This window comes from Tupaia chinensis, unplaced genomic scaffold (genome assembly GCF_000334495.1).
Source record: "Tupaia chinensis unplaced genomic scaffold, TupChi_1.0 Scaffold000263_1, whole genome shotgun sequence".
Lineage (NCBI taxonomy): Eukaryota > Metazoa > Chordata > Mammalia > Scandentia > Tupaiidae > Tupaia > Tupaia belangeri.
Window position 1 is genome coordinate 2,578,226 of NW_006159743.1, and position 13,744 is coordinate 2,591,969.

At 40.2% G+C, this 13,744-nt stretch overlaps 1 non-coding gene across 1 annotated transcript; it reads left to right on the forward strand.

Moving 5' to 3' along the window:
• Window positions 1-7,407: 7,407 nt before the first annotated feature.
• LOC114007962 (U5 spliceosomal RNA) lies at window positions 7,408-7,523 on the forward strand. The gene has a single exon (XR_003549534.1). It is a non-coding gene; the product is annotated as a U5 spliceosomal RNA (small nuclear RNA).
• Window positions 7,524-13,744: the final 6,221 nt, after the last annotated feature.

Consider the following 13,744-nt stretch of genomic DNA (forward strand, 5'->3'; position numbering starts at 1 on the left):
CTCTCTGGACTGCTACCCTGTCTTTTCTCCTTATCTCCAGTTTTGCTCATCTCAAATTCATTCTGCTTGGGCTGCCAAACCAAGCTAAACCATACTAGACATTGACTTCATCACTTTCAATGTTCTGTCCCCCACCACTGCCTGTGGGATCAAGTTCCGCCTCTGCAGACCAGTAGACAAGCATCTCCATGATCTGTCTCTTCCTAGTTCTGTCATTTCTTCCCCTCTTTGTCTTACACTTTAATCCCTAGAACTTTGAGATACTGAGTGTTACCCACGCAGTTTATACTCTTTTGTGCCTCCCAGCCTTTGCCTTCTTAATTCCCTAATCCTATTCTCTTTTAAAAGATTTAGTTCTTGGGGGACCAGCAGTTGGCATAATGGCTGTGTCACTGGACTCCCATGTAGTTGACCGTGGTTCGAATCCCAAACCCAGTGACTTAAACTCACGCTGGGTGCCTGTGCATCCGTGCCCAAGATCCTGAGAGGAGAATGGAGGATAAGGCATTGTAGTGTGGCCATCCCCTCTGGGGGTGATTTCTTGCTTTCTGTCTCTTTGTCTCTGTCTTTTTGGTGAGCACGCGTGCCCTATAGCAAAAACCTCCCCCCCTAAAAAAAATAAAAGATTTAATTCTTGGGACCAGCTGATAGTGTAATGGTTACATTGCCGGACTCCCATGTAGTTGACCATGGTTCAAATCTCAGACCCGGCATTTTTAAAACTCATGCTGGGAGAGAAGGAACTACAGCATGGCTATTCCCCTGAGGGGTCATTTCTTGGTTTCTGTCTCTCTGTCTCTCTCCGTCTTTCCAGCAAACACATGCGCCCTATTGCAAAAACCTCTCTAAAAAAAAAAAAGACAAAAAAAAGACACAATTCCAGTGGCCTCTCCTTTAGGAAGCCCTTCCTGTCTCCTTCTCTACCTTTTGCAGACTGGGTCAGGTACCCCCATCCCATGCTACACTTTGTAACACATTTATATCACTGAATTTACAATACTGCATTAAAATAATCTAATACCAATTCTTGATTCTCCGGAAGAACCTGTTCTGAGAGAGATGTTCGGTGATATCTGGCACAGAGGGTAAATTAAACAAGTATTTGTTGAATAAATCTGAATTGCTGGTTGCAGACATTTGAATTAATTAGCATCTCAACAATCTCTGGATGCATAACTTCTCAGAGCACAATTATTCCATTTCCTAAATTCCCCTGGGGAAGGGAGCTTGCCCCCTCAGTACTCTCAAAAGCATGATTGCTTAACCGATATTGCCAAACTGGGTCACAAATAATGAGAAAAGTTCCATTTCCTCAGCTGCAAAGGTTTCGCGGTACCCAAAATGACACTAGAAACCTAGCTACTTGTTCTACCACATTTAGGATCAAGCTACCTGTTGGTATGAACATGCTGCCTCATTTAGCATTCTTTGAGGAGTAGTGTCATAGACCACTGTCTGCTACAGGTAGATTGCATGTTCACCTCACTGGAATTTCCATTTCTCTGCTTTTACATTGTGTACAGAAAAAAAAAATGCCAATTCTGTTGATATAAGCACATTTTCAACTTGAAACTACTCCAAACTCCTACAGCCTTGTGAGAGAGAAGGAGACGAAATGTAGTTTGTGGAAAGTAAATTCTTGATTACGTAGGAATTAAAGGATATATGTATTGCACTTTCAAGAATTACAGATAAGAGGCACTGATATATGCTTTGCACTTTCAAGAATTACAGATAAGAGGCACATAGTGTTTTACTCCTATGCCACACAAAGAGCTGGCAATTTACTGTGCAAAATAAACAGATGGAGAAAAATGGAAAGGTAGTGTCTCTGTTTTTTAACTATATTCCTCAAGGGTCGGCATGAAGACAGAAGTAATAATTATGGCAGCAGAGTAAGTGTTCTTTTGCCTCTTGGAAAGCTTTATAGGCTAGTTGTTTACAGCTAACTTTTTGGTAAAAGACTAGTTTAAGTATATCAAAGCTTTATGGCCTGAGTGGGAGCTATTAAATATGGAAGTTGACCTGACTGTTACTTGTAAGGAGGCCAGAGACTGGTATTCAAAAATAATGATGCTACCATAGAAAAGACAGGGACTAAAATTCTCCTCAGAGATCATTTCGAGTAATTAAGGAACTAGCTTTCTGCCACTTTGGCATGCAGGGACAATTTGTGTGGTGACCCCTTTGAAAGGAAAAATGGCCAGAACCTCTACCCTGAGAACTGTGAGTGGATATATAATTATGGAGTTTGAAATAAGTCACACTAGCATCCATGGCTCACTTTGAAGGCACTGAGTAGATATGAACTAAAACACAAAATAGCTAAAGCTCTACCTATAGAGTGTCTGGCATTTGACTATCTGTTGGACTATTACAGATCAACAGTAGTAGTGGAAGCCATAAGGCCAAGTGTGCCTAATGTCTTTTTGATGGTACTTATGGCTGATCCTTCCTTTCTTTTACCCACAGCCATTAACTTTATGAAAGATATTATCATTTCAGACCTGTGATAATCTCCTAACAGAGCCTTAAAGGCTTTCTGTTTTCTGGCCTCCGAGTTCTGAGTGGTCCCATTTAGGGATCAGGGCCACTGAAGTCCCTCTGCTCAGACTTCACCCTCCTGCCCACCCCCAACCCCCCAAGACCTACCCAAGGAGTGGGATAAGCCAATCAGCAGCCATCTATATTTGAATTCTGAGCGGCCCCATTCAGGGATCAGGACCACCTTCTGCCCAGACTTCATCCTCCCTAGACCTAGCCAAGGAACCAGGTTAGAACACCCTACTTTTTATCTCTATCTCTCTATATATATTTTTAATTTTTTAAAAAAATGTTTAAACTTCTTAGCTCTATGCCACTCTTTTTAATTCTTAGCTTTCCCCCTGCCCCCATAGGATAAGTCAATTAGAAGCCATCTATATTTGAGTTCTGAGTGGCTCCATTCTCACGGCCCGCTAGCGCGCCGCATGGTTTTTTCATTTACTTTTTGTTGAAATTTTTTTTTGTATTTTTTCCCTCTTTTTTTTTGGCTTCCCCCCCCCCTTTTTCTTTTCTTTTTATCTTTCTCACTTTTCTGCTCAGCCTCCACAAGGTCTAGGTGCTCAGTAGCCCAACATCTGAATACTTTTTTTTTTTCGAAGAGGTTTTTGCTATAGGTTGCATGCGCTCACCAGAAAGCGAGAGAGAGACAGAGAGACAGAAAGCAAGAAATCACCCCCCTGGGGGGATGACCACGCGGTAATCCCATCTCCTCCATTATCCTCTCAGGATCTTGGGTACGCACGCACATGCGCCCGGTGTGAGTTTAAACCACTTGGTCCAGGACTCGAACCATGGTTGACTACATGGGAGTCCCGGGACATAACCATTATGCCCATGGCTGGTCCCAATATCTGAATACTTTTAGGGTCAGATTAATCCTTAGTTTTTATTGAATCAGCTGTGTAAAGGGAGAAAAACAATACTGTTTAGAGACTGCATGTCACCTTCTCCTGCGTTCCCCTGGAAGCTCATTTTAACTCCAAAAACTAGGAAAAAGCATATAATCCATTAGATGACCAGAAACCATCACAGAGGCACAAGAAATATGAGAAACCAAGAAAATATTTCTGATCTAAAGGCAAAGATTAGTTCCTCTTCCTCCACAGAGAATACAGGGGAACTCATGGAAATGTCAGATAAAGAATTTGAAATATTCATAGGGACAATAACAGAGATGCAAGATAAGCTAGAATGAACTCCAGAAGGTACAGGAGAAAAGAGATGAGTTCTAGGAGGTGAGGAAGTTCCTGCATGATCTGAAAGAGGAGATACACATCATAAAAAAAGAATCAAACAGAATTGTTAGAGATGAAGGCTGTAATACAGGGAATCAAAATCTCCCTTGAAAATATCCAAAGCAGATTAGATTATGCAGAAGATTGAATCTCAGATGTAGAATAAATTTTTGTGGAATGAAATTGATTTAGATTAGGATATTCTTTGAGTTATACCTTGCATTAGTTTGCATTAGTTACCTGCATACTGGTTTTTCTTTCTGTTTGCTTAAAATTTGTATCTCTACAACTTCTCTCACCATTTTGAACATACCAAGAGCTTAACAATTTACTTTAATTGAACAGATTTGCTCATTAAATAATTGTTGATTGACTGAGGGGTGGGAATTTCTATTTTGGCAAATATTTCCTGAGTTGGAGATCTAGTATACCACCCCAGAGGTAACTGTTCCCATTTCTCAGATTTTTTCTCTTTAGTACATGGAAGCACACAGTGGAGAAACAAGAGAGGCAGACTTGTACTCTGTAGTAGGAACTGAAGTCTTGTTCAAATCATCTACCTTCCCCTTACTATTCTAGCCAACAACTGTAGCTCATTACGCTCTCTCTGCAAGTCCTTTCCAGGACTTGCTGTTGGTTCATAATATCCCCTTGGTAATCAATATCTTACTTACTCACAGCTTTCGCTAAGTAAAGCTTGCTGGAAGGTATGCAAAGAATGGCATAGCTAGGGAGCCTAAAGGGCAGACAGGTAAAGCAAAACCACTTTTCCAGAGTCCCCGTTTAGTGAATAAAAACCATCTACATAAACAAACAGCAGGTCCAACCCTGATTCATAGTAGTTAATCTGCCTCTATTCAAGGTATGTGAGAGAGAAATAATAGTCTGCGAATTGCACACTGGTCTGGATTGCTCAGTTCAGATCAAGGTATATCACTTAAGGTATTCTGGGGCAATTTGCTAGCCATCTTATAGGATTGTTTTATTTGTTTGTTTGTTTTAAAGAGCTCCTAAATATTTTTCAGGTGCTTTTGAGGCACAGGTCTATGTGGCAGGGCTTTTCCTGGAGTGTGTAGTCCTGTTACAAGAATGCTATCTACATCAAATGTTTTCTTGCTGAGGTTGGTATGTATTTGAGAACACTTCTTCCTTTTCTGAGCTCAAATTGCCAACATGAAGGAGGTTACTACCTTTTCTCCCCTTGTGTGGTATCTAACTTATAGATGCAGGGAGAGTAGTTTAGGCAGGCGGGGAAATAACCAGAATCCATAGGCAGAATGAAGAAAGGATTCCATTTTGGGCTTGACCTCTGCCTACCCTGGTAAGATTGAGTTTACTATCAATGTCTGAACAAGCTCGCAGGGGTTAGTAAGTTCTCCTGTTTGAGGCACTCCTTTGTCACTGGGTAAAGAATTTATTAGTGAGAAATTTCAATTTCAGACCTCAAAATTGTCTTGCTTGGCCTCAAACTCCATCCACACCATAGACTTTAATACACTTCCTGCCACTGTCAGACTATTTTTTTTTCACTCCATGATTCTTCCCATGTTTATTTGCAAAAGGATTTTTCTTTAAAACCAAGAAATTATTACTTCATTTGGGCCATTTTACCTCATCCCTCAGAGGATTCTTCTTTTATTTTTTTTAAGAATTATCTTGTTTAAATTTACGTATGTATGTATGTATGTATGTATGTATTTATTTATACATACCAGAGAAGGTCAGAGTAAGAGAGAGATAGAAATGGAAAGTGGAAAATCAAGCAGCCAGGTCTGGGACTTGAACTGTGGTTAGCCATATGGGAGTCCAGTGCCCTTTGCCACCACGCCATCTGATGGCCCCTCTTAAAGGATTCTTAATGACCTTGTGGGAATTCTTACTGGAGTTAATGAAGAATCACACCTGCCTGTGAATAATGCCTACATTCTGGCTTGTCTGCACATGACAGAGTGCACCACAGCTGCATTTCCATTTAGATATACCACATGTGAATCACTGTGTTGGTCTATTAGAGCTGATATAACAGAATGCCAACAACAGAAATTTAGTCTCACAGTTCTGGAGGCTAGAGGTCCAAGATCAAGGTGTTGGCAACATTGGAGTTTGTTCCTTCTGAGGATTTTGAGAGAGAATCTCTTCCATGTCTCTCCCAGAGAGTCTGGTGATTTGCTCCTAGTCTTGGATGTTGCTTGGCATGTGGATACTTGATGTCATCTTCACATGGTATTCTTCCTGTGTACATATTTCTGTGTACAAATTTCTTCTTTTTATAAGGATACCAGTCATTATGACCTCATACTAAGTACTCACATCAATAGCCATTCTGTTTGGAAAATGAACAGGCAATAATTCAACCCTTAATGATCCCTAAGGAGACACCAGGAAACCCTTGGAAATATCTTGTTCCTAGGCTCGAGATTTTGTGTCATTTACCACATGATAGTCCTGAGTTTGAAGACACTTGTATATGCTTTGGTAGCAAACTAACTCGTGGCTTAACGTAATAAGGGTTTGTTTCTCTCTTAGGTCAAAGTTTGATGTGAGTTTTGTGGTTTTATGCAGGGCAGGGGTCACAACTCTCCTCTAATACTCACTCAGCGAATCAGATGGCTTTTATTTTACATCTTCACCATCTCATAGTTCTTTCCTTCCAGCTCATGGATAGGAAAGAGAACCTGGAGAACTCACTCCTGCTCTTAAATGCCTTGTATTAGCAGTTCTTAGGTCAGAATTAGTCACATGACCTAAACTGAACTACAAAGAAGGCTGGGAAATGTAGAGAAGCACAGCGGTATTTTGTGCACACAAAATATTTTGTGAGCATACCTTCCTTCACTAGAACATGATTGACTGGATTAACTGTTTCTAGGAGAGGAGAAAGAACATTAGGGACCAGCTTGTGGCATATTGGTTGAGGCAGCTGGGTCCCACATGGCTGACTGTACAGTTGGAATCCTGAACTCAGAAACTTGAGAAACATGCTGGGTGTATGTGTGTGTGCCCAAAATCCCAACCGGAGGGAGAAATGGAGAAGGGATTGCATTTTGACCATTCTTCATGGGAAGTTCTTTCTTTCTCTCTCTCTCTCTCTCTGTGTCTCTCTCTACCTAAGGCAAGCATGCATGCATGCCTTCTGGCAAAATATTTTTATAAAAGAAATAAGAAGGGAATATATGAATTGTTCTGAAAACTTTACTGATCTCAGTTCAGAATAATTATGTATCTTGATTCTTATTACAATTTCTATTAAAGAATGGACAAATCTGGCTTCTTGGAGACCCAACTGAGAAGGAAAGTAATAAATGATATAATTGTTGTCAATAATCTCATTTACTAGAGGAATTCAAGTAATTTTTCTCTTGTAAAGCTGGGACTATATTGTTTCTATAGGGCTTTGTTCATTCCTTATCAAGTGAGAGAAGCTCCATATTTGTGACAAAATCTCACTAGAAAAATGAGAAAGAGTACAGGTAACATTTGATAATTAATACTGCTCTGAGTGCAGAAACAATGAGATTTGTTGAAAAAAACCTTTTTCTTGGTGAAAAAAATATTGAGATAAAATTCACATGACATCAGATTAACCATTTTAGAGAGTATGTTTCAGCAGCTTTTAATACATTCAAAAATACTCTGGTTTCTCTTCAGAGCATATAAATCTTTCACCTTTTACCAAAAATTTCCATGGAGAGGAACAATTCTGAGTCTTAAGCCAATTTTTTGAGGCCTTGCTCTGGCAGGGCTACAGAAAGCAAAAATCAATCAATCAATCAATCAATCATTCAAAATGTTGTGTAGCCTTCCCTTTCATTTACTTCCAAAACATGTTCTTAGCCCCTAAGGAAACCCCATCCTTATTAAGCAATCATTCCCCACCCTCCTATCTCCTAAACCCTGGTAACCAACAATTTGCTTGCTGTTCCTATGGATTTAACCTATTTTAGATATTTTCTATAAAAGGAATTGTATCATATTTACCTCTTGTGCTTGGCATCTTTCACTTGGCATTATGTTTCAAGATTCATCCATGTTGTTGCATGTCATGCATTTCTGTGTGTGTGACTGAATAATATTCCAGTGCTTAGTGACTTGATCCTAACAAGTAGAATATGGTAAACGTGACTTCCTATCCTAGGTAATAGAAAGCATTCTGACTTCTCCATGCTCTTGGATCACTTGCTCTGGAGGAAGTCAACTTGCCACTTTGTAAAGATTCTTGAACCCGGTGTGAGACCTGCTCAATGGTTACATTGCTGGACTACCATGTAGTTGACCACAGTTCTAGTCTTAAATTCAGTGACTTGAAACTCACACTGGGTATATGTATATGCATGCCCAAAATCCCAAGAGAAGAATGGAGGAGAAGGTATTGCAGTGTGGCCATCCCTCTGGGGGGGGGGTGATTTCTTGATTTCTGTCTCTCTGCTTGCTTTCTGTTTCTCTGTCTCTCTCTGTTTCTCCAGCAAGTACACACATGTTATAGAAAAAATCTCTCAAAAAAAAAAAAAAAAAAGGGAAGCCCCACATAGGGGCCCAACTGGTAAAGAATTAGTGCTTCCAGTCAGTAGACCACAAAAAAATAGGGCCTCCTGCCACCAACCATATGAGCCTTCTTATAAACAGGTCCTTTAGCCCCAGCAGACAGCTTGACTGCAACTGCAAGAGAGACCTGCATAAATTATGAGATCATAAATGCTTGTTGCACACTGCTAAGTTCTGGGGGTATTTTAGTCATAGAGCAACAGGTAATTAGTATAATTACTACTATTAAATTCCTTTTTCATTTATTTATTTTCCTTTTTCCCCTCTGCTGTATGGATGCTTTTGCATCCAAAATATACATATGTGTATATTTTGCACAGGCACTCAACATGTACAAGTTGACCTGGGAAGCCAATCCAGATTCTCCATGTAGCTTTCTGCAATGCAGGGTGCACCACCTCTGCTGGACCCATTGCAACTTTGATTGTACTTGAATTACATATGGGAGACATGTAACTCTAGCATCTAATACTTAATGGCCCTCAGCAAATGTCAATTGAATCAATGAACTAATTACTTCACCTTGAACAGTGACTTTAGTGACCTCTGGCAAGTTCTTCACCATCTGAATTCCTTAGCAATGCTTCCCACTGATGCTTCTCCTTTAGAACAGGAATCCCCCAGGGATCAGTTGTTTTACAGCCAGAATCAGAACCAGCACTGAAGTCTGCCATTGTCCTCAGAGAGTTCCTGGAACTTCACCCAGTACTGTCCCACTGGGATGACTGAGAAGAAACAGAAGAAAAATAAGCCAAAGTGTTAGTTTATCTCAGCCTTTCCTGATTCTTGGCATCTTCCTTGCCTTTTTCCTACCCCCAACTCTCATCTTCTCTTTTCTATCCAAAAGAAAACATGTACCTTCCAGATATCACTTTAGGGCTAGAGTCCAAAGTCTTCTTTTATCTGAAACTTCACTGTGCACTTGCCACTTGGCAGAGTCTGCAAATAGTTCAGTGGGTGTAGTCAGCAAAAAAAAAAAAAAAAAAAAAAAAAAAAGCCACATCACTAATAAAGTTTCTCTTATTGTTGTAACTGTTGGCAAAGGAAAATGTCTAGGGAGATTGACTGCCTGAAAAGCTTCATTATGCTGTGAGAATAGGATTTCAGCAGCTCCAGACTGATTGTCATCATCACTATGTGGCTTTTTAAAGTCATCCCCCACCCCTCCCTAAGAGATCCTCAAACTCCTGAAAACTCTTAGGTCACTTGTTAAGTACCTGGGTCTTTCTGAGTAATTAGCAGGTAGGATTACTGGGTAGCAGACAAAGTTTGCCTTGTAATCCATTAATAGGAGGTACCAGTAGGGGGTAATTGTCATCTGGAGTGGCCCTGCAACCATGTCTAATTTAAAATGTCAATAGAGAGAGTTAAAATCTATCTTTTATTCCTATTGTCAGGTTGTGAGTTTTCCCTTTAGAAATCCAGGCTTGAAGAAGACAGATTTTTGCAACAGGAGAATTTCAAGGAAAAATGTTTTCCAGCAACCCAGAATATGTAAAAGCATTTTAACTTCATTTCTCTATCCACATGACTTGGTCAGTTTATAACAACCTCTATATTTAAGGCAGATATATAGTATCTGATAAATGCAAGATGGACATTGAACCTTTTACTAAGCCACAAAGTTAGTCTTTGCCCCCTACTTGGAATAGAGGTGGGACCTGGACAACGATGAAGGTCTTTTAAGGTTCAGAATCACTTGCCTACTAGTATCAGTGGCTGCTACCGCTGCAAGGCTTGCTTTTGATTCATATCCTTTCTCTCTTAATGCTTCACTGAACTGTTTTCCAGTTCAAGATAGGTTGATTTGCCAAAACTACAAAACCTATATTGCATAGAGAACGTGCCTGGATTTACAGAGCATGGGCTCAGAAACAGATTTTTCCATCGGCAGAGCCTGAGTCTTGGCTGACTTCAAGTTTTGTGACTGCTCTTGGGATCAGCCCTGGGTTGAGCCTGTGTGAGGTCCAACTGACTGCTGAGTTCTCATAAATACCTTCCCTCTTTGAAGTCCTCTTGATTGGAGAACATCATTCCTTGTTTTATATTTAAAGACAGAGCCTCTTTTTTTCTTTCATTCTTTCTTTTTCTTTTTCTTTCCCTGACTCACGTATAGAACCAAGATGTTGGTTTCCAGAAGCCCATATGCTAATTCACAGATGGCTTTTAGGGGAGGGCTCTTATTATTTTTGTTCTTGCCATTTGAGTTATTTAAGTAATGTGCTTTATTTTCTAATACAGAATGGAAAACATTCTAAATAGACATTAGTATCATATGGTGCCTCATGATTTCTTCAGGTACTGCAGTCGATGTAGTTTGGTAGTGGTGGCTAGTGAGAAACAAACATTACTATGAGGTTTTCATACTTGCCTTCTTGAAGATCCCATTTAAAGTTTAAGTCTAAAATGCTGCAGATACAAGAGCTGGTATTCAATATTTGTTTTGAATTTATATCTAACCAGGATAAATAGATTCTCTTCATAGGTAAAAGAAAAAAACAAGATTTAAAAAAGAATGACATAGTTACAACCATTACATTCTGTTCAAAGCCTATATATATATGTATATATATATATATAATATCCATGTGGGATCTGGTTCCCCATGCACAGTGCTTAATCACTGTGCTATAGGGCAGGCTCCATTCTGTTAATATACTTTAACTGGAATAATAATCAACTTTTTATTGGGAGGAACTAGAACAGCATGTAGCATGTATATGGCCTTGTTGTAAGTATTATCTGTCATTAGTAGGTCATGATATAAAGAAAGAACCAAACTTAGAAAAGAAAACCCATTAGATACTTAATTCTATAATATTCAGATGGTTAAGAGTCTGTTTTCTCCCCTCACTCTTTTATTAAACAGCCATCAGAAAATATTTGGATGATCCCTATAACTTTTGGTATAAAGAACCGAAAATGTATTGTAAGCCTGTCTATGATATAAGTAAGCTTCACTGAGTAAGTTTCACTCTGATGGTGATTTTTGACAAATTCTATGGCAATCTGACAGATGTGTCATAATGTCTAATCCCTTTAAACCCCCACAGCTCTTGGAAAGTGGATGTTTTAAAAGAGCAGATTGGAAAACATGCTGTTCTTGTATTGAGCTTTTTCCTTCAGTGTCTGTACTTTACCTCCACCCTCCTCAAATCCCTTCTGCAAAGTACTAGGCAAGGCAAGATGGAAATCTAGCCATTGAACAAGGAATAGGGAAACAGGAGCTAGATGGTATTTTCCTGCAGTTGAAACAATAAAAATAGAGGTGAAGCTAAATGAGCTTGCCTTTCCCCAACTAAAACTAAAGCTCTACCATTTTAATAAGGAGACTAGTAGTGCTGAACCACTCTGTGGCAACATGCCTGCATACCTGAGTTAAAGAAATACATTCTGGAGTGGAGTCTTAGAGGGCAAGAGAATAAAAGCGGAGCTATTCTCCTAATGAAAGAAATAAGAGTTGCTCTCCCCCAAGGATTCTCCCCAACCTGCTCTGTATTTTTGAGCTCTGGTCTGCATTTCGGAATTGTATAAACCCGTGGTCAGGGTACGGCACGATGCCAGATTCAGTGGAGGCCAGGAGGTGCTCTCACAGAGTGCAGTGACACCCTTGGAATTGCACACATTAGTGAGGTCTGCTTCTCAGACATTTGGATAACTGCCATGAACAGGGGAGGGAGGGAATTGGGCCAGTTTGCATTTTGTTACAGACCAGCCTTTTGGATGACAGAATTCTTTCCAATCAAAATGCCATGGATTACTCCCTGCTGTGAGCTAATAGGGTGCTAATTAGCATATTTCATTTATTTACTTAACTGGGATAGAAACCATTGGGCACACGGCCCACTTAGAATGGTTTCTTGGGGAAGCCATGAACTGCTCTAAGCACTACCTGCATATACTAAGGAAACCAGTTTGCAGAAGCACAATACCAGCCCTCCTCCTTTCTTCTCTCCTTTACTCCCTCCTCTCCTCCAGACACAATCACAGAGCACAGACAAGGGCTTGAGTCTAATCTGGTTTCACTTCAATAAGAATCTGAAATGAGAAGTGAAATTGCACTGCCATTTCCAATTGTTCATCTCCATAGATGCTTTTTGGCAACTGCATAGACCACTCTTGACTTGCTGCTCACCTGTCGTAATGACTTGGGCATCAATGGAAGCAAGAGCCTCTCCCGATCTCTTTATGACTGTCTTCTTCAGACTGAGAGCCAAATGCATATGGCAAGCGAAGACGGTTGTGGGGTCCCAGGGCGCTCTCTGGACTACCTGGGGAATCATTAAACACCTGTTTGCCATAGTTTTCTTCTTTCTTAGGGAAGAACTAACTCACTTTATAATTCTTGCACTACACTGGAGTACTTTTAGATTCTTTGGAATTCCATGTCTGCTAATCTCCCTGATGGCATATTGTCATTTTGCTCAGGGACACATCATTAACAATGTGCAATGGAAACAAAGCTGCCAAAACCCACTAAGCAAAAAGGAAAGGATGCCAGTCTCAAACTGCTTCCTGTGTTGTGGAGGCCCACGTACTACTTAGTCACATCAAAGGGCTGAAAGACAGGCAGTCGGTGCCCTACAGAGCTCAGCCTGTGTGGGCAAAGGGAGCACAAAAAACAGGTAGTCTCCCATGGTAGGAGTATGTCTCAAAAACTTGGTAGATACAGGCATGAGTGAAGGCTTTCGTGTTTCTGCATAATCTTTATTTACTGAGGACAGAATTACTGGCACCATGACCCTCCTAATGACTCAAGTCCTCAAAACTTGGAGTAATCATTAATATCTCCTACCCCAGTCAGTCACTGAGTCATGTTTTTACTTCCTACTCTTTTCAGCCATACCTTCCCTTCTGCTTTTCCATGGTCACTGCTTAGTTGAGGTTAAATCACCTGCCTTCTGGACATTTTCTACTCAAACCATGCTCCATAGACTAGAGCAGCAGCCTTACCTTGGCGTTTGTTGGAAATCAGAATTTCAGTGACTCCCCACCCTCAGGATCAATCAGACTTCTCATTTTAACAAGGTCCCAGGTGATCTGTATGCACAAGAAAATTTGAGGAGCACTGAACTAGGTTACTTCAAACTGACATCGTAGACACTGTCACCATCCATTTCCCCTTGATCATCATCCTCCACATATATTTCTTTATGGCACACAGTTCTGATTATGCTACTCTCCTTCTTAACAATTTCTGATGGCTTTCTATTGTCTACAGAATAAAATCTTGTAATAGATATTTTCAGTCTGTAGTATCAGGTAACCCCAAGATATAACTATTTTCCAACCAAACGTAGCTGCTGCTGGAGCTCAGAAAACAACACCCCAAAGCACTGAGGCATGACAATAATTTTGAACTGAGGCACATTGGAAGGACCTGAGAGGTAGTTTGATCTTTTCATGTCCTTCTTTTTCCTCTT